We start from the raw sequence: 22,674 nt of genomic DNA on the forward strand, positions 1-22,674 counted from the left end.
AAATGAACATGCCCTGGGGGCGCAAACCGTCCGGTTAAATACACCGACGCACGCAAAAATGCATCGTTCGTTCCGCAAAGACGCTAAGCTTAGCAGCGCATAAATACGCATACACACAAGTGGCGCCAGCCTTGGACAGCATTCCCAAAGCCCCATCTGCCAATACTTTTGATTGACTACCCTAAATGTTGGCGTCAGGGTCCCTTTAAGCGCCATCCCGTGTAAGGGAGCGTTACGTCATCGCTCTGCCAGGACTTGTAGGAGCTTCCGCCGCCGCCGGCTGGGTTATTCCAGGCAGATGTTCATCCTTTGATCTCTCAGATGATTAAATTGTTAGTTTAATTGGGGAAATTACAGACTTTTAATCCCATGAAATTGCGATGAGAAACAATTTGCTGAAACACAATAAGTCATCGACGCTCCAGACGAGCGCAGGCCTGACGTAGGGACGCCCCGGAGGAGGCCTGTCAGTCACTTCCACCGGGATGTGGGATCGGTTTACGCAGGGTTTTAGGCGGCATGTCGCTTTAAGATCCAAGGATCCCCGGTAAGGAAAAGTTTTTTGAGTTAACCCTTTAAGGGCACGGCCTATTTTGGCCATAAGGACGCGACAATGTTTTTTGGCTTTTTTAAGGCTTCTGCACACTTGCGTTTTTCTAACGTGTTTTTTTCTCGCGATATCGCTGCGTTTTTTTTTAAACGCGATTATCAATGGAACTTTCTGATGTTAAAAACGCATCGCAAGTTGGTGCTTGGCGATGTTTGCATGATGCATTTTTAACATTAGAAAGTCCCATTGACAATCGTGTGAAAAAAACGCGCAAGAAAAACGCAAGTGTGCAGGAGCCCTTTTTCAGACGTACGTATATCGGCCGGGTTTTCACGCCATTGCAAATAGTGGCGAGGGGCAGAGGGGGGGGGAGGGAGCTCAGAGCACTGCTCCCGACTCTTCCAGCCTCCTCCCCCTGCAGAGGGGGACGCCGTATATCGGCCGGCGTGAATACCCAGCCAATATATGGTCGTCTGAATTAGCTGTAATCAAACAACATAAATGCCATTTTTCCTGCTGGTCGGGTCGATTACAACGATACAATTTTTTTTTTACGCTTTCCCCCTACTAAAATTTTTTTTTTTGCATTGTTGCTTTCAACGCCGCATTACTCGTTTGTCTTTCCGTGGAGAGAGCTCTGTGAGGTCTTTTTTTTTGCGTGATGACCTGTAGTTTTTATTGGTACCATGATGACTTTAATTTCGTTTTAAATAGTGCTTTCAGGTCATTACAGATACGACGATTCCAAATATGTGGCTTTTTAATTTTTTTTGGTATACAAAAAGGGCAGCAACAAGGTTTTTTGCTTTTTTTCACATTTTTTTTTCAGTATTTTAATTTTCTAAATATTTTTCTTTGTTCAGATGAACATTACAAATATCAGAAAAAGAAAAAAATATCATAATTTCGTGCGATTTTCCGATTAAAAAAAGAAATGGACGGCACTCACATGATGCGTGTTCGTAATGGGGGTCCCCTATAGTGGGCAGAGTAGTAATAGTAACCCCCTATATTTCTCCTAGTTTTAAGGGTGACACCCAAAGTGGCCACAGTAGTAATAGTATCCAACATAGTGGCCGCAATAGTAATAGTGTCCCCCATAGTGGTCCTACTTATAATAGTGACGCCCATAGTGGCCACACCAGTTATAGTGACCCCCATATTTGTCCCATTTGTAACAGTGAGCTCCATAGTGGCTGCAGTAGTAATAGTATCCAACCTAATCGCTTCAGTAGTAATAGTGACTCTCATAGTGGCCCCACTAGTAATAGTGACCCCCATAGTGTCCCCACTAGTAATAGTGACCCCCATAGTGGCCTTACTAGTAATAGTGACCCCCACAGTGGCCCCATTTGTAACAGTGAGCCCTATAGTGGCTGCAGTAGTAATAGTATCCAACATAGTGACTCCATTAGTAATAGTGACCCCCATAGTGGCTCCATTAGTAATAGTGACCCCCATAGTGGCTGCAGTAGTAATAGTGTCCCCCCATAGTGGCCCCAGTAGTAATAGTGTCCCCCCATAGTGGCCCCAGTAGTAATAAGTGATCCCCTAATGACTACTGACCTGCCAGCATTCCTGCAGGTACTCCACTTACCCACCTTGCAGCTCTGGTCTGGTGATGGCAGTAAAGAGTCTAAGATGCAGATGCCAGGGGGAGAAGTCAGCGGTCACAGACTCTTCACTGCCGCTGCTGGACCAAAGCTGCAAGCTGGGCGGGTGGAACGCTTGTTAGGTTGCTGCACAGCCGGCAGGCCACATAAAATGAGGTGGTGGGCAGGATTTGGCCCGCAGGCCCAATGTTTGCCATGTGTGGTCTAAACGGTTAGCGTTCCCGTTTTTATCCTCGGCTTCCCACTGCGGTGCCTTTTAGAAGATGCAATAAAAGCTCTGTTTTATGAGGTTGTTAGACGTCCGGCTTTTTCTGTGATCCATTAGACAGGCCGGGTCAGCGTGTTCCCGGCTGTTACACAGCGAGCCGGGTGTCCGTCATAGCTGCTGCACCAGAGCGCACCGCTATGTCCTATTGTGACCAGACGGACATCCATGTGCAGGAAGGAGTTAATGTTACTAGTTGTACGACTTGTACTAATAGTCAAGTAAAATAATAAATAACTTAACAAAAGTAATCCCTATACAGAAAAGACAAGGTGAACTGGTGACAACTCTTCTTACAAAGTATGTGCGCCACTTTAAAACCTATATGCGCAACTTCCATAAATGTATGCATGCGCATTCCAAAAAAATGTGTAATTTCCCCTAAAAAGTGTGTGCAACATCACGGAAAATATGTGCACTCCACAGAAACAATTATGTGCATTCCCTCTTAAAAAGTATGTGCGTCCCATCCTAAGGCCCCCCCCCCCCCAAAAGTATATGTGCCTCCCAAAAGTACATGTTCTACCTTGACAAGCATGCTTGCCTATATGAGGCTATCCGCAAAAAAAAGTATGTGCTCCCCCTGAAAAGTAGGTTTCAGGGGGACCACAAAAAAGTATGTGCATCCCTCAAATGTATGTGTGACCCTCCTGAAAAGCATGTGCACTCTTCCCCTGAAAAGGACACTTTGGTGATATAAAAGTCCAAATTGCTCATAGAGCAAAACTAATTTACTTAACGATTCTGAAAAAAAAATCTTATTCAGTTCTGTGCAAACGTTTTAGGCAGGTGTGGAAAAATGATGCAAAGTAAGCATGCTTTCAGAAATAGTAGCCGTCTGATTGACCTCAAATCTGCAGCAGGACGTAAACCCCAAACATCCACCAATGTCATTAAGAACGACCTTCCGCATAAAGAAGAACAGGGAGTCCTGGAAGTGATGATTTGGCTCCACAGAGCCCTGATCTCATCATCTAGTCTGTCTTGGATCACATGAAGAGACAGAAGGAGCGAACCGACATCCACAGAAGATCTGTGCTTAGTTCTCCAAGATGTCTGGAACAACCTCCCTGCCGAGTTCCTTCAAAAACTGTGTGAAAGTGTCCCTAGAAGAACTGTTATATTGCAGATGACTGCAGCGGCTTGCCGTCGGTCATGCGGAGTACAGCTTTTTTTCAATGTTAGTATTTTCTGTGCTGTCGCTTAGTGATGACGTGGGTACCCATGGCTCATATGCAATATTTATTGCGAATGGGCTGCGGGTCAGACTGACTTCAATGGAGGCCATTCACAGCAAAATAGAGCATGCTTCAATTTTTCTTCCGCAGAATACACAATTCGTATCCATGAGTGTGAGTGAAAATGAGAATTTACATGCTTTGCAATGGCCCCGCTTTTGCTGCAGACCCTCCGCGCAGATTCCGCAACTGGAATCTGCCCATGTGAACCCGGCCTGAGGCCACTCTCACACACGAGCTATGTATCGTGATCACCGCGGTAATCGTGGTACAACACTCCTATTGTTTTCAATGCGCCTTGCAGTCCTGCTCTTGAACCAATTGATTTTCGAGTGCTGTCTGCTCTATTTTGATAAAGAAGTCTATTTTATGAAATCTTTCAGCATTGACGACTGCTTTGTAAATAACTTCATAGAACTTTCAGCTAAAAAACAAAAAAAAAAACCCTCCAAAAAAATGAAAGAAAAAAAAGCATAAAAAGCAAAAACATAAATCCATAATAAAAAACAAAGAAAGCTAATAAAAAAGTGCAGCAACACCCAGAAGGAGGTCCGTGTCTCATTCCCTGGGAGGATTATCATCCTGCATCTTATTATATGTATTAAGGTTTCATGAGAAATGAAAGGAATGATCAGCAACCGTCTTCGAGAGTCGGGGGGATTTCTTTCTTACAACGGACTTTATTGTTCGTTACTAATAATTAGTCATAGAAAATAATAATATTATGTAATAAAGAGGAAGAAGAAAAAGGAGAAGCAGCTTAGAGATGTTCTTCTCCTCTATGTGGTGGTAGGTAGTACAAGTAATAATGATGGTGTCCGGCGCGGGACAGAGGATGCGTTGTCCCCATTACTTCCCCGTACCGCTCCTATATGTTCCTCGGATAGTCTGGGAAAAATCACAGCACAGTAGGGTTCTCCAGCAGCTCAAACCCTTCACACAAAGAGGCCGGGAGCGGAGAGAAATCCTCTATGTATTCATAAACCTCTCAGCCCTGGGGACGTGGAATGTGAATATGAGCAGCTTTATTATTGTCCCCGCAGGGCAGCGCTCCGAATCCTGCACTTCATGACTATACAGTGCTATAGGGTATCCGCTATTAGCATGTAAATGTGCTGGGAGCTCGGCTGCAAAACCAGCTATTATACTGAAGTCTGCTAATGGAGGTCCGGCCTCACTGACAGTGCGAAGAAATCCTGGATTCCTATGTGAAATACACTGTGTTGATAGAAGTTTTGGGACGCACATAAAAAGGTGATGAAATTGGCTTTTATTCACATTTTTTAATACGGTGTTGGGCCGCCTTTGGCCTCCATGACTGCAGTGACCATCCTAAGTATTCTATCCTCTAAATTCCGATAATTCAGATAGTGATGCGGGGGATGACAGGCGTGTTGGGTGTGCACAGATATGGCGTTCTAGTTAGACCCAAAGAAGCTCAATGCGAATGAGATCCAGGACTTTGAGATGGCCAATGAAGTTTGCGGATTTTCTGCTCCTCAAACCAAACCTCAACACTGCGTGCCATATGACATGGTGCTCAGTCATGTTGGTAGACACAGAGCTATACTTGCCATAGGATAGGTAATGCCACATTGATTGAAATGTCTCTGTACCCATTGGTGTTGAAGGTGGACTTCACTATAACCAAAAGTCCTTCCAAGCAGAAACACCCCCACACCATAACAGAACCTCTTTCAAACTTCACTGCTGAGACAAAGCAGTCTACAGGCAACCGCCACACCCAAGGGCAGCCATTTGATCGGAAGATGGTCTCCTGTGATTCATCTGTCCACAACACTCGCTTCCATTCATTTACAGCTCAAGAACGGCGCTGCAGGCCCCATCGTAGGCGCTGCTGTGCATTCACTGCTCTGATGTTGAGCTTGTGTTCAGCCACTCATCCATGGTAGCCCTCTGAATGGAGTTCCCTGTGGATGATTCTGCCATTAATGGATGTTCCAATGGCCTGTGAGACCTCCTGAGTGAGTGTTTGGGCAAACCATGTGCATGATGCCTTCACATCACACACACCATATGTTTTTCACTTCCGAATAACATTGCCAATAGTGGACTTTGGAAGGTCCAAAAGTGCTGTGATGTCCCGTATTGATTGGCTGCAGACATCCCACCACCACACCTCGGAAGTCTGTCAACTCTACAACCGTAAAGCTGCTTTGGGGTTTCTACATTAGATGCCCACATGGCAGGTTTACACAAGGTCACCAGGCCTGGGTGACATCACCGGTCAGATGCTGCAGTGCTGGGAACGTGGAATCAGTGGTCCAACACATCAGTGAATATATTTCTTTTATATAGTTTTGGGCATGGCGAGCCGAGAACTATATAAAAGGAATAACTCAGAAAACCCTTTTAAAGGGGAGGATTCCCCTTTACACATCTTCCGACACTGCTATAAGTGGAGGACCGATCACATGTGCCCTTCCCCTCCAACCCCCCCCCCCCCCCCCCCCTCCTGTTCCAGCAGACCTGGGTTTGGACATTTGATGAATATGACAGAGATACACAAGACTGAACCTGGAGCTGATGGACTGTATACCAACAAACCTCTACAACACAATATACACCGCCGAGGCCAAGATAAACACAGGAGCTGCTCCCCGGATCCAACGACTCAGGGATTACATGTAAAGAAGTGATCAAACAACACGTGGGAGAGAGAGGTTACACAGAACAGATATAGTGATATATACAAAACAACAAGCTGAACTCTCATCAGCAATGAAAAACAACATCACATGAGATACAACATGTCCATTGTATGCACTACAGTGCGGAGGTTGTACTGTCATCTATAATCTCTCTCTCATATCTATCTCTGTCTCATATATAGATATGAGATAAATAGGAGATTGATTGATAGCCATTTCACATCTATCCATCTATTGATAGATATGAGACAGACAGAGATGGATAGATTATGGACAGAAATAGATATGAGATAGATTGATATTATAGAGAATGAGAGATGGACAGATATAAGACATACTCATATCAATCTATCCATCCCTCTAATATCTATCTATGATAGATATGAGAGAGGGATAGATAATCTCTCATATCTGTCCATCTCTCTAATATCAATCAATCTGTCTCATATCTATCTCTCTCTCTCTCATATCTATCTCATATCTGTGCATCTCTCCAATATCAATCAGATAATCTGTCTCATATCCATCTATCTGATTAATATTAGAGAGCTGCACAGATATGAGATAATCTGTCTCATATCTATCTATCTGATTGATATTAGAGAGCTGGGCAGATATGAGATAATCTGTCTCATATCTGTCTCATATCTGTCTATCTATCTGATTGATATTAGAGAGATGCACAGATATGGGATGGATAGATAGATAGATAGATAGATAGATAGATAGATAGATAGATAGATAGATAGATAGATAGATAGATAGATAGATAGATAGATAGATAGATAGATAGATAGATAGATAGATAGATAGATAGGAGACAAATTGATTGCTATTAGAGAGATGGAGAGATAGATAGATATGAGACAGATTATCACCTATCTTTCTGTCTATCTGTTCCATATCTGTCCATCTCTCTAATATCAAATCAATCTGTCTCATATCTGTCCATATCTCTAATATTAGTCAATCTGTCTAATATCCATCTGTCTCGTACGGTATCAGTCCATCTCTCTAATATCAATCAATCTATCTCATATCTATCCATCTCTCTATCAATCAATCTCTTATATCGATCTGTCTCATATCTGTCCATCTCTCTAATAGGTGTTAAACAATCTGTCTAATATCTATCCATCTCTCTATCAATCAATCTCTCATATCGATCCGTCTCATATCTGTCTATCTCTCTAATATCAATCAATCTCTCATATCGATCCGTCTCATATCTGTCCATCTCTAATATCAATCAATCTGTCTAGTATCCATCTCTCTATCTGTCCGATATAAATTAATCTATCTAATATCTATTTATCTATCTTTGCATTTCTCTCTCTAATAACATATACAAAGTATTACAACTCCGGGTACTTTAACATCAATCAGTCTAATATCTATTTGTCTCGTACGGTATCAGTCCATCTCTCTAATATCAATCAATCTATCTCATATCCATCCATCTCTCTATCAATCAATCTCATATCGATCTGTCTCATATCTGTCCATCTCTCTAATATCAATCAATCTGTCTAGTATCTATCCATCTCTCTATCAATCAATCTCTCATATCGATCCGTCTCATATCTGTCCATCTCTAATATCAATCAGTCTAGTATCCATCTCTCTATCTGTCCGATATAAATTAATCTATCTAATATCTATTTATCTATCTTTGCATTTCTCTCTCTAATAATATATACAAAGTATTACAACTCCGGGTACTTTAACATCAATCAGTCTAATATCCTTTTGTCTCGTACGGTATCAGTCGATCTCTCTAATATCAATCAATCTATCTCATATCCATCCATCTCTCTATCAATCAATCTCATATCGATCTGTCTCATATCTGTCCATCTCTCTAATATCAATCAATCTGTCTAGTATCTATCCATCTCTCTATCAATCAATCTCTCATATCGATCCGTCTCATATCTGTCCATCTCTAATATCAATCAGTCTAGTATCCATCTCTCTATCTGTCCGATATAAATTAATCTATCTCATATCTATCTCATCTATCTTTGCATTTGTCTCTCTAATAACATATACAAAGTATAACAACTCCAGGTACTTTTACATGAACGTGAAATTGTTTGTCCGGGCGGTCTGTTCAAATGCAGAGATAACTAGTTCATCTTTTTAGCAGGATGGTTCAGTTTACTCTCCCAGTGTCTGAGAACGACCGAACCATCTGTGTATAAACCGAACGATTAGCGAAAGAGCCGACAATGATTTTTAGGCTTGTGTGAAATGAACGATAAGCAAACTAATGCTCGTCCAATCGTTGGCCGCGATCGCTGTAAATGATTGTCATTCAAGTTCGAACGATCCAGCGATATTTTTTTGAACGATAATTGTTTTGGGTAAAAGCACCTAAAATCAGTATTTACAAACAAATACCAACAATCTGCTGACTGCGAGGAAATGTAGCAATCACTAAGACCCAGATGTACAATGTATCAGATGGAAGATCCTCGGCTCTTCTTAGGCTTTACATTGTATAACTAGAACAAAGTAACAATTTTCTAGACTATGGGAGCACCTGGACACCACATATAACAGGACGCATCAGAGAGGGATTCTAAATGTAGCAGAGCTGAGTTTGCCATAAGTCGTGGTGATATCATGATACGTTCTCCTTAGAGTAAAGCTTTGACATAGTCATGCACAATATAAAGTGACAGTGTCAGCTCTGCTACATCTCTCAGTCCTGGTATTACAGAGCAGGGAGGGGATCTTCTTACCTTCTGTGTCTCCAGCCTCTCATTACTGAGACCTAAGAGCCTGTGATCCTATAAGTATCTGACACTCCTCCTGTCTGCAGTCACTCCCTTCCTACCGACAGCGCAGACACTTAGGTGACATTTGGAATGACCGCACCTCATGACACCCAACATCTCGAGAACTAATTTGGCAACGTCTCTGAGATGTACAATGTGGGAAAGAGCCTGAAGGCGTCTTAGTAATGATGACCGGACTGGAAAATCACTTTGGAGATACAGTATACGGGATCTTTAACCCTTTCCAATCCAATTTGCATCCTGGTTTTCCTAGGGGGGCTTACTCTTTCTGCAGTTATACAACGGCGCCATCTGCTGGCTAAAGCCAGTACTGCATGAGGTGACACATTGGATAGACTCCAACAGCAGAGAGGCTGGCAATATACAGTAAGAGAACCTCGACGGAGGTTTTTCCTTTTCGGTGTTTGCTGCTCACTTACAAAAAAAATCGGTATAAAAATTGTGTTTAAAAAAAATAAATAAATAAAATAAAATTGGTACCATTTTGGACTTCGCGTCACTTTTTGATCACTTTTCATTCAATTGTTTATTGGAGACGGGGCGACCAAAAATGAGCAATTCTGGCATTGTGTATTTTTTTCCCTGATGACATTCACAATGCAGAATAAATAATGTTACTTTGCTAGATCAGACAGACTTTTATGGATGCTGTGATATTAAATATTCTTTCATCTATTTCTTAAAATTATTAATATTGCTAATATTATATTCTTTTCTTTTTTTAAATAATGAAAATAACCTTTTTTCTTTTAATTTTATTCCCCATAGGAGGCTTGAACTTGCTCCTGGCTGCCTCAGCAATCTACGATCGTATTAGTGGGGGGGGGGGGGGGCAGGGGGGGAGGGCGTCTGGGACCCGCAAACAGTTGCCGAGGCATTTAAATATGGTTGACCTGTGGTATTAAGGGGTTAATAGAAGGGATATGTCAGACTTAATAGAAGGGATATGTACATACTTCAAACTATCTTATAGGGAACTTGACAATTTTCTCAACTAGACATCCCCTTTAACAGAAACAGTCCCTGTTCAACCAAAAGCTGTCAGCCCCGTCACCGCCACTTTTCTGATCATACATTATCTCAATGGAGGAAGGAGAATATTCAAGGGACCCTCCGCTCCCGGTATGAAATTCTGTCCTGAGTCTGGAGGGAGGAGTTATAGTACTTGTCGTTCATCCTTTGAGCCACTTTCCACATGGCTATTGCAATCTTCAGACTACCTGATGCACATTGGTGTGTGTCACACTACCAATGTACTTCATCTGCTCTCTGATTGGCCAGCACTGGCCAATCATTGAGCAGTATGAAGTGCCTCAGACCACTAATGTCCAGGATGTGTTGGAAGATTGAGGCGGCCATCTTGGAAAATATAAACGCGTCTAGACAGTAGAACAGAGGGCCGACAGCAGTTAGGGTAACTCCTAGCTCTAGTCCCAGGACAGAATTTTGTCCCATGACCAGAGGGCCACTTTATAGGGTTTTTTCAGGACTATACTATAGATAGCCGGTCCTCGGGGTAGATCATAATGAATACTTGATTGGTAGAGTCCACCATTCAGGATCCCCATCAACCAATTCAGGAGGCCACCACACTTGTGTGAGCACTGCGGCCTCTTCTCACGCCTGTGATATCAAGTCCATCAGTCACATGGCCGAAGAGCAGCTCAGTTCCATTCAAGTGAATGGGACTGAACTGCAATACCAGGCACAGCCACTATACAATGTACAGCGCTGTGCCTCCTATGCAGTGAAATGGCAACAGCGCTCAGCCCACTGCTGTTGTCACTTCAGTGAGCTGATCGGTGGGGATTCTGAGCGGAGGATCCCTAATGATCAACTACTGACCTATCCTGAGCATAAGTCATCAATAGTCTAATGTTAGAAGCCGCCTTTAAAGGACCCGTTTTAGGATGTCATATACACGGACACATTCCGTATTCTATCAGACTGTAGAAAATTCAATATTATCTCTGTCCTTCCACAATTCCATGCACAAACTTATAGTATCAAACACTGTATACCTGTGCGATCTTTCTGATGCATGAATAGAATGCCAGAACTACAGTGAAGACTGACATATATTCAGACTTACTTATGAATATTGTGCCAATCCTTTGTTGTACACAACAGTCATAAATTGTGCCAAATTTACAAAAGTGGTGGCACAATTTACGCCGCATCGAAAATATAAAAGATGTGCCAAAAATGCGCCAATTTTCTATTCCGAAATATATCACCACAAATTAAATTCTGCTTTATGTACCAATACACGTTAAATGGGTGAAAAAAACAACCTATCCGCGTAGTTTACTTTGCGTCGGGGCAAAATGAAGAAAAGCAGCGTGCGCCAAACGCCTCTTCATTTACACCAACTTTCATCATTAGTGACACTCTTTACTGACGCTTCATAAGGGGCCGGTCACACAGGGTACAATATTCCGTAACAGCGCAATATTCAGCCCAATAGCTGCACTGCCAGTGCGCCAATATCGGTGCAGAATTAAACGGCAGAATCCGGCTGGCAATTCTGCGTCAAAATCCGCAGGTATCAGCGCAAATTCTGGTGCGGAATTCAGGAGCGGCATACTCAACACAACTGTTGGGGGATAATACGTTCCGTGGAAGAGGTGCCTCAACGTGTCGGGGACATAGACAGAAGCTGGCCACGCCCAGTTTCAGGGGTTAAAAAAATGGCGAGCTTGTCTAAAACTCCGTGCGGCTTTAATTCTGGCGCAGTTTTAGATCCGAATCATGAATAAGACCGATGTATTTTACATCTAAGGTTTATATCAAAGCCTGAATCTTGCTCAATTCGGGGCGCGGCGCCCCTTATCTATACTGCGCAGCTTGCCATGCATGGGCCATATCAGGGAAGGGGCGGAGCTCATTGCTGGGCTCCATCATATTCCATCTAACTGGACACAATGTAACATCATAAAGCGGAGCCGCAGCGACCTTTATACTCAGAGTGCTCAGAAGCCTCATATGCCAGCGTGATTAATAGTCAAGGCCAAAACGCCGATCTTCGCACTTTCTTCATCGCTTCATGGCAATGCGGTCGAAACATTGTCGTACCACTACTAGGGGTGACCGACTGTAGGATGCGTTGGCCCCCAAGACCGTCACTCCTAGGGTTGCCACCTATGTCACAAAACAATATCGGCCATGGTTTGAAAAGGGGCGTGTCGGGGCGTGGCTTATCGCAGCATTTTTTTCCTCCTTTATCTCGTGGATCCCGACTAGCGGCTGTCCTCATGTGCAGGATCCAGGCCTGCGTGTTACTCCGAGTACATGACGTTTAGTGTGATTCACACGTCATCTCCTCGCGAGTACACGCTGCAGACACTCGCATCGCATACAATCTACACATACATAATTATATACATGAGATACCCAGGTTAACTCAGCATGATCTATATCACTATATACGGGAGGTATACCTTCCCTGTATATAGTGATGCTGATGTAACCTGGATATGTCCTGTATGTAATTATATGTACAGCTGGTATAACGTATACCACCTAAACATACAAGGTAACACACATGTACTGCTCCTCCGCTCTCCTCCTCGGGTCCCGTCACTGCAGCGCCGGCCGGACATCCATCCTGACCCCCACACATCACACACACAGCTCTACTACATCATCCTGGTCCCCAGACATCACACACACAGCTTTGCTACATCCATCCTGACCCCTACACACAGCACACAGCTCTACTCCATCCATCCTGATCCCTAGACATCACGCACACACAGCTCTGCTACATCCATCCTGACCCCCACATATCACACACACAGCTCTACTCCATCCATCCTGGCCCCTACACACAACACACAGCTCTACTCCATCCATCCTGACCCCTACACACAACACACAGCTCTACTCCATCCATCCTGACCCCTACACACAACACACAGCTCTACTCCATCCATCCTGATCCCCAGACACACACACACACACACACAGCTCCGCTACATCCATCCTGATCCCCAGACATCACATACACAGCTCTGCTACATCCATTCTGACCCCTACACACAACACAGCTCTACTCCATCAATCCTGATCCCCAGACATCACACACACAGCTCCACTACAACCATCCTGACCCGTACACACACACACAGCTCCGCTACATCCATCCTGATCCACAGACATCACAAACACCGCTCTACTACATCCATCCTGACCCCAGACATCACACACACACAGCTCCGCTACATCCATCCTGATCCACAGACATCACAAACACCGCTCTACTACATCCATCCTGACCCCAGACATCACACACACACAGCTCCGCTACATCCATCCTGACCCCCAGACATCACACACACAGCTCTGATACATCCATCCTGAGCCCCCCCCCCCCCACACACACACACAGCTCCACTCACTCCATCCATCCAGACCACCACAGCTCCAGCGCTCCAGCACACGCACACTCCTACATTTACTTAGTCATGTGATCCCTGACTCTTCCCACACAGTGTATCACATGACATGACATCATCGGAGGTCCTGGAAGCTGTCGGCTCTGCAGGTCTGTGTTTCCCCTGATGTCAGGACTGCTGGAGGAGAGTTACCCGGCGCTAGGGGGCAGTGCAGGCTCTGAAAATACCGGGCCTGTAATAGCGTCGGTAGATAAAATGTACCGACACTGGCCTGGCAGAAAAAATACCGGCCAGGCTGGTGGATCACCGGCCAGGTGGCAACCCTAGTCACACCAGCAGGGGGCAGAATGTGGCTCCACAGCAAAGCCAGGATTGAGGTGCTCACCCCGAGGTCTCCAGACATGAACATGGCCGCCATCAGTGTCCAGACTAAACCTGGATTCATTGCTGAAGACAACCTGGTTCCACTTTGTAGCGTCTAGTTTCATCGTTCACAATGCAACGAGCAGGGCGAGGGGGAATGATGCAGATGGATATATGGCATATATATGAATGGGACAGCAGAAGTTATAATACTTTCATGAGGAAATGAACCACCGAACTTGGGTATGGCTGGAGGCCTAGGCCTTGTTACGGTGCAGCCGAGCAGTAAACCGAGGAGGAATGTTTGTAGAAGTATATATAATCTCACGTCGTGACGCCATCGTTCCCAGACCGTTATTCTATGCAGTGGAGTAATAAACAGAGACTTATGTATCGTACATTGGGACCTCAGGAACGGTTGAGACCCGGTAAACTTTACTTAGATGAACTTGAATAAACAGACATATACAGGTACATTCACGACAGTAGTTACAGGCAGAAGCTCAGAGGTTTGGAGGAAAAATACACAGGACCAATACGGCCCTATAGTCCACATTATCTATAGGTCACCGGTCCTGGACATGTAATATACTCTGGAAGAGGCAAAAGTAGAGATCTCTCCACATACTCTCTGGCAGGAAGTTAGTGAAGGAAGGCTGAGCCTAGCTGCACCCTGAACATTCTCCACGTGGGTGTCACCTTTATGGAGGGGACATGGATGTTATTATGGGACACTACAACACCACCACTGCAAACAGAGGCGCTGGTGGGTATCAGAGACTGTACATGTAATGGGGGCCGAGAGACGAAATGTTCTTCAGCCAAGGCCTGGAAATGGTTCCAACAGACACAGGGGTGCAACGATGGTGCCACCTGTCTCTGGATGCTAGACAACGGAACAGTTGGAGCTGCTGGTGCTTGTCGGACGATCATTCGCTCCTCCCTACTGATGGTCTGTAGGGGGCGTCCTGAGCCCAGTCACCTTGTGTGCCCCCATCCACTGTTCCCAACACCTCCTAACAGTCTGGTCAGAACGGCCTAGTTGGGGACAATTCATTCCAATAAAGCGCCCCTCTCAGACTCTGGTAACGGGGTGAAATCTCTTCTCTGCGTTGTAGGTTACTACACACTAGGAGCCTCTGAGAGCCTCTTATAGGCCAAGGGGGGAACCACTTTTAGCGCCTCGGGGGGCAAGACTGTCCATCTAATCACACCACAACTCTCATCATGTAACTTCCTGCAGCCGGTTGTCAGTGTTGGGTTAAAACTTTTCTACATCTATAGGTATTGGCCAAAAACTCCACCAATGAACGGACAGCTCCATTAGATCCTATTAGAACCCATGGACATCAAAGATGGATCTCTTCCCCTGGCAGCCTCCATTAGTCAGATCCTATACTGCCCCCTATTTTTTGCAGCAGCTTTTCACATACAGATGGTCCCCGACTTGCGAACAGGTTCCGTTCCAGGAGCCTGTTCGCAAGTCGATTTGTTCGCAAGTCGAGCAAATGGTTGTATGGAGCGGGATCGCGGGTGGATCCCGCTCCATACAATGTCGGGTGCCGGCTGTTCTTACAGCGGGCACCCGGCGGCAGCAGTACCGACGAGCAGCGCCGCTTGTCAGAACTGTTAACACTTTAAATACCGCTGTCAGAGAGGTATTTAAAGTGTTAACAGTTCTGACAAGCGGCGCGGTTCGTCGGTACTGCTGCCGCCGGGTGCCCGCTATAAGAAACAGCCAGCACCCGACGTTCAGGGGGCCCGTACAGCGTCCCACGATGAGATCGCGGTACGCTGTGCGGTTGCTAGGCAGCCGGGGACCTCCTGAAAGGCCTCAGGCCTGCCTATGCAGAGTGCCCATCAAGCGCACGGCTTGATAGGCGCTCTGCATAGACAGCCCTAGGGCCTTTCAGTAGGTCCCCGGTTGCCTAGCAACCGCGATCTGACCGGACAGGCTTCTATCAGGCTTGATAGAAGCCTGCCCGGTCCCTGCACAGTATGATGTAATGCCATAGCATGACATCATACTGTGCAGGACAGATAGTTCGTATCTAGCGAAATTCGTAACTCGAATGTTCGCAAGTCGGGGACTATCTGTACTGTATATGAATCAGGCCTTATATCGCCCCCTATTGTAAAGAATAGGAGACAGCTCATATGTGCTTGGAGTTGCGCAGACACATCTTGCCAGATAATCTGACTGTAGTCTGGAGGAAGATTCAGACAAGCTGCTCGTCATGATAAGTCTGCGCCAGATATTCCTTCCATGCCACCCCTATATACGGGAAATACGATGGGGAAGGCGGAGGTTGCACTCTGCTCGGGACCCCTTCTGTGGCCCACATCGGAGAGATGCTCAGTAGGAGCGGCTCCTGTCCGGGTGGACCTTATGCTGTCCTGGATGACCATTCATGTGACTGGCTGTCCTTGAACGCTATGAATACTAGATATCCCCAGCAGCTGCCAAATATCCAGCTGTTTTCCCTTGGCTGCTTGCTGGGCGTGTGGCAGCAAGATTCAGGGCGATGAGCTGTTTGTCACTCACCCCACATGCACAACCCCTTCCCGCTACAGGGTGTAAGTTTACGTCCTGGCTGGGAAGGGGTTACCAAATTGGACGTAAAAATACGTCCTATGGATGGTATGGGTTTAGAAGCTGAGCCTGCGCTATAAGCAAAGAGAGTCAGCCTCTTACCGATCCCCGCTGTTAACCCGTTACATTGCGATGTGTAAAGGGTTCACCGAGAGAAGGTGCTCCCTCTGTACCGCAATGTAATCTGGCAACCGGACGTCAGATAGTGGTGTCTGGCATATGATCGCTGTTACTAGTACAGAAATACATAGCGATCATAGGTTCACTGGTTTACGTTCCATACAGGGACATAAGAAAAAAGTAAAAGAATGCATAAAAACGGTTTAAAAAAAAACTAACTTTTTTGTGTATGCAGCAAACGCTATAAAAAATGCCAAAATGTCTTTTGATCAGTTAACACCCCCCCCCCCCAAAAAAAAAAAAAAACGCAATTAAGGCTTATTCAGATGACTGTATTTACGCGGGTATTTCTGCATGTTTAAAAGTTGCACATAAATCACAAGCATGTGAAAGAATCCCCCCAGTCTCTGCCTCTCCTGCTGTTACAGCATGTGGGTGCATGTCTGGCTGTGTGCACACATTACACGCACATTATATTGGGTTTACTAACCATTTGTCCAGGATGTCTCTGAATGCCTAATTGTCCTGGGAAAGCAGAGGAGTGTGCATTCAGATAGTGCCGCCCTGCTGATTGGACCAGAGACAATACAATGCAGAATGGAACGTAAGGGCAAGGAAGTCAGGACAGTGAACTACTGGCAGAATACTAGGCCTGCTGCATGTCCCTCCCTGATAGTGAATTGCAAAGACCACCAGAACGTACATACATGAAATTTGTGCAAACTGCAGCAAATGGGGGTGAAGAGAACCTGAGTGTTACGATCGGGTGGGCAGACAAAGCAAACAAACGCAGCAGACCAAACTGACACAAAATAAACGTGCAAACAGACATGAACCGCAAGGCACAGATCACACAGCAAGCTGCAACAGAACACAGATAGCAGGTCACACAGCAAGCTTCAACAGACAAGGATTCATGACTGCTCACCCTGAACACCATACAGAGACTGACCAGGAGCTGGGTTTATATGCGAGCACAGACCCAGGAGATTGGCTGGCTAGCAGGAAGTCACACCCAGCCAGCTCAATCAATTAACCCTGTGAGGGCTGTGCTGCTAGGAAGCTTAGTACTACAGGTCCCAGCAGCACACGTAACACTGAGGCATTCTAGAAAGCATGTTGAAAACTCAGGTAGACTTTAAGCAGTGCTCGGTGACTAATCAGCAGAGAGACTCGGAGACATGCTGGGCAGTATAGTTGCCAAGGCAATCAATTGATTTCAATCGGCTATTAGAGTGAATAACCCGCAAGACAGGAGACACCATGCTTGAAAAATATATAGCTGCGAATGAACACATTAAAATCAATGGGCGCTATTCACTGCGTATCACACGTAAAAAACACATGCACTCTTAGAGCTTGTTCACACGAGCGTATCTGCACACGTAACGCGCAGTGAATAGAACCTATTAAACTCGATGGGCTTGATCACAGAGTATTTTTTCACACCATGTGCGATCGCGTGACATAATACACGGCGTGACCTATCTTGTTGCGCACCGCTAGAGCCCATTGAAATCAATACACGCCAAAATGGCCGAAATATGCGGGTGTAAGTGCATTTTGATTGCATTTACAAGCGGCGTATTTGCCCGGACGAAATTTAGTTATGACCTTGTGGACAAGTCCTTGGGAACGGCTATTCATCAAGTCTCTGGACTTAGTTTAACCGCCGCCAAGCCGACACTTTCAAAACGTTACCAATCAATATTTAAATAAAGCTTATTCACGGTATAATGACCGCCTCCGTAACCTTATAATCTACTCGGGGCTTCGGTTCCTCACCTTTTTTCAAGATCTCTGCTTGCTGACAGCGAATAGACATTTATTTTTTCTTTATAAATTCGAAGGCTAATTCTCACATTCTCTTTCGGGGGTTCTGTAGGAGTTTCAGGCTTTCCTGCTAGGGACCCCTCTATCATCCAGAACTGCTATCAAAAATGGTGCATTCGCACGAGCGAGTGACCAATATCACAACGTTTGTGAATTTGGCGCTATTGCATGCCTTTTCACGCTTATGCCCGTATGAAACTGCCCTCACCCTGCGCAAATATGCAGGAAAATAGAACATGCTGCTTATTTTCTTGCAGGACAGAATTGCGCACGCAAAATTCACGCTTGTGAACAAACTCATTGAAATCAATGGGTTCTATTCACAGCGTATTCTACGTTCAGGAGAGAGATTTGTGCTGCTCCTATGTGCCTAGAATTATACATTGTAACAAACCATCAGCTGCATGAGCTTTGTTGGTTCAAAATACAATCTCAACCTCTGATGGTAAATATTGTATGTTCCCATTCATTGACAGCAAGCAGGGATCTAACAAAAAATGATGAAGAATTGAAGTGCAAGGTAAAATAGAAAACTGCAGAACTTTTCATTATCCGATGAATAGGCTTTCTTTATCTAGAAGCAGAAGACAAAGACGTTCGGCATCCTTAAGAAAGGATCATGTGACACACGAGATAAAGAAGAAATCTTATGAATGAGCTGATGGTATAGACATAACAACTGGGGGCTGGCAGTGGGTGGATGGCTGGCGATGCCATTGACGGGTATCAGGACACACAGGTGGAATATATATTGGGCTGTTATATCAGGGATGTTTTTTTTTGTCTTTCTCTGGATCAACAAAGGTTGAAGTCATTGGAGACGTGTTATATGTGGCTACACATACCTGGGGGATCCGGGGTAATACAACCGCTTCCTTGGGATATGCCGCTCAGGAGATGCTCCAGTCTGGATTCCCTCCCAGCCTCCAGATCATTGTGGCTGCTGGGTCTTCTCCCAATCTGCATTCATTTGGAGTTGTACCTCCCCATTTTCTATGTATCCCTTCTTTTTTTTCCAAATGACTTTTTGTTGCGTCAGGATAGTTGCCAGGAGACTGAGGAGCTATTCCAATTCTGCTTCTCTGTCCTTTTCATTCACAGAGGCTGAGGACACATCTACATTGTACCTCCCTGCAGAGGCAGAGCCGGACAGGGTCCTATGTTCTGCCATGTTCTCTCAGTAACAACTGGAGCTTTTAGGAGGGGGGGTACTCAAATACAAAAATACTTAATTTGTGCAATAACTAATTCCAAACATGGACGGAGAATTACCAGCTTGTACACTGGAAAAAAAAAATCAATAAATGCTTGTAGTTGCACAACACCAGGAGAACAGCACTATGCATACACCTAACATGAAGCAATTTAGTCATGTGAGTAATCATGACACAAGAACACAACTGCAGAACAAAGTGCAACAACTATAATAGTGCCCCCTATGTACAAGAATATAGCTACTATAATACTGCTCCTATGTACAAGAATATAACTACTATAATAGTGCCCCCTATGTACAAGAATATAACTACTATAATACTGCCCCCTATGTACAAGAATATAACTACTATAATATTGCTCCTATGTGCAAGAATATAAATACTATAATACTGCTCCTATGTACAAGAATATAACTACTATAATACTGCTCCTATGTACAAGAATATAACTACTATAATACTGCTCCTATGTACAAGAATATAGCTACTATAATACTGCCCCCTATGTACAATATTATAACTACTATAATAATACCCCCTATGTACAAGAATATAACTACTATAATACTTCCTCCTATGTACAAGAATATAACTACTATAATACTGACTCCTATGTACAAGAATATAACTACTATAATACTGCCCCCTATGTACAAGAATATAACTACTATAATACTGCTCCTATGTACAAGAATCTAACTACTATAATACTGCCCCCTATGTACAAGAATCTAACTAGTATAATACTGCCCCCTATGTACAAGAATCTAACTAGTATAATACTGCCCCCTATGTACAAGAATCTAACTACTATAATACTGCCCCCTATGTACAAGAATCTAACTACTATAATACTGCCCCCTATGTACAAGAATCTAACTACTATAATACTGCCCCTATGTACAAGAATCTAACTACTATAATACTGCCCCTATGTACAAGAATATAACTACTATAATACTGCCTCCTATGTACAAGAATATAGCTAGTATAATACTGCTCCCTGTGTACAACAGTATTTGTGAGGACATCGATGTTTTCCACTTTCAGTACAGTAGCGGTTGTGTTGACATTCCCCGATATTTATTATGTTATACATCATGCAGGTAATGTTGTGCCGTTACTCGGGTCGGTTATTTGCATTGTTCCCGGTGAGGGTTATAACTCGCCTGTCGTGGTGATCCGTTGCTTGTGTATATTCATCATTAGAGAATGCCGACCACACAATAGCAATGTGTTGACTAGAATGGGTAACGTTCTTCGTTGGAGGCTGGAGACATCCTGGAGAACACGGGATGTAATGCTGATCACTCAGCGTACTGTAGGACTTGTCTGCACTTGTAAGAAGTCAACGGACCAGCACAGTAAGTCACTGTAGGTCAGCTCAAGACAAGACAATGCTACATGCCACAGGACGCTGTTACGTACAACCCATCCTACGCTTGCACGCCCCGTCACCCAGAACCATCACCTGCCTCTTCTTTCAGCTTTTCCCTCTTTTACTGCTAACTCCTTTTTTCTGCTGTTCACCAACCTTTTTACTCATTCCACCTTTTATGGCTTGCACCCTCTTACCTCTATCCCTCATGTCATACATTATGCTGCCCTGCACCCACCTACCTGTACAGGGTATACCTAGGGTAGAAATTCATGGCATATGTGCCACAGTTGACCACTAAGAGGGACTTGAAGGATTGTCGTTTTACATTAGATGGGGAGGTCAAAAGGTTTTCTGTTTTTAGAAAGTTATTAGTATATTCTAAGGAGTGCCCTGAACCCTCCTTGGGGGTAGCAGTGGCGCTGCCACTGAACTGAGCAGCGGAGAGCACTGCATATTAAGCCCCATCCCCTCTGGTCTGGGAGGGGAAAAAAAAAAAAAAAAAAGAGACTGGCGCTTTGCAGGTCCAAGTAGCGCTGATAAGCAATGTGCACCTACGGTCCACTCTGCTAGTCGGAGCTGGGGAGGTAGAGTGCAGTGGGTACCGATTTTGTTAGAGCATGGCATGAGGCTACAGAAAGGTGTTCTGCCCCTATGATGTTGCAGGTGGTGAGGTGGCTAGCACATCACTACCCAGAAGATCAGCCTCCTCCTTATAGGGCATTAAGCATGGCTAAGCCCCCCCGTCCACCAGTGCCTGCCGGGTCCTGCTAGGTCATTAGCAGGCCTGCAGGACAGTACAAAAGCTTTTGTAGCTGTGTCATAAGGAGAGAAAGAGCTGCAGAGAGGACAGAAAGCCGTGTGTGTGCTGCTCTCTAGGAATAGATGGTTGCAGCAGAGAGACTTTGAGCAGCAGTTACAAATGGTGAGAGAAGCTGCAGAAAGAGTACATGCTGACACCAGACTGGGGGAACAGAGCAAGAAGAGACCGGTGAGCAGCCATGGCATGGAACCGATCCACTGGATGTAAAAGAGGGCCTGATGACTGGGGCTAACAGATACAGACCATGTGGAAGGAGAGGAAGACTCATTTTCTACATGGGACTTAAAGGGGTTGTCCCGCGAAAGCAAGTGGGTCTATACACTTCTGTATGGCCATATTAATGCACTTTGTAATGTACATCGTGCATTAATTATGAGCCATACAGAAGTTATCAGAAGTTATTCACTTACCTGTTCCGTTGCTAGCGTCCTCGTCTCCATGGTGCCGTCTAATTTTCAGCGTCTAATCGCCAGATTAGACGCGCTTGTGCAGTCCGGGTCTTCTTTTCTGAATGGGGCCGCTGGTGGGGCCGACGGAGCGGCTCCTGGTAGCTCCGCCCCGTCACGTGCCGATTCCAGCCAATCAGGAGGCTGGAATCGGCAATGGACCGCACAGAAGAGCTGCGGTCCACCGAGGGAGAAGATCCCGGCGGCCATCTTCAACCGGTAAGTAAGAAGTCACTGGAGCGCGGGGATTCAGGTAAGCACTGTGCGGTTTGCTTTTTTAACCCCTGCATCGGGGTTGTCTCGCGCCGAACGGGGGGGCTGTTGAAAAAAAAAAAAAAAAACCCCGTTTCGGCGCGGGACAA

The 22,674-nt window shown here is 45.0% G+C and overlaps 1 protein-coding gene across 2 annotated transcripts in view; it reads right to left on the bottom strand.

The window, feature by feature from the left end:
• FAM167A (family with sequence similarity 167 member A) overlaps nucleotides 1-19,539 on the bottom strand; it is a 43,290-nt gene extending 23,751 nt beyond the window's left edge. Inside the window, exon 1 of one of the 2 annotated variants that reach the window (XM_066594984.1) lies at nucleotides 19,294-19,539. The gene's annotated coding sequence lies outside the window, so the exon portion shown is untranslated. Of the gene's footprint in view, nucleotides 1-9,085; nucleotides 9,157-19,293 lie in introns of those variants that run through there. The other variant, XM_066594987.1, reaches the window with a different exon arrangement.
• Nucleotides 19,540-22,674: the final 3,135 nt, after the last annotated feature.

Source organism: Eleutherodactylus coqui, chromosome 1, assembly GCF_035609145.1.
Source record: "Eleutherodactylus coqui strain aEleCoq1 chromosome 1, aEleCoq1.hap1, whole genome shotgun sequence".
Classification (NCBI taxonomy): Eukaryota; Metazoa; Chordata; class Amphibia; order Anura; family Eleutherodactylidae; genus Eleutherodactylus; species Eleutherodactylus coqui.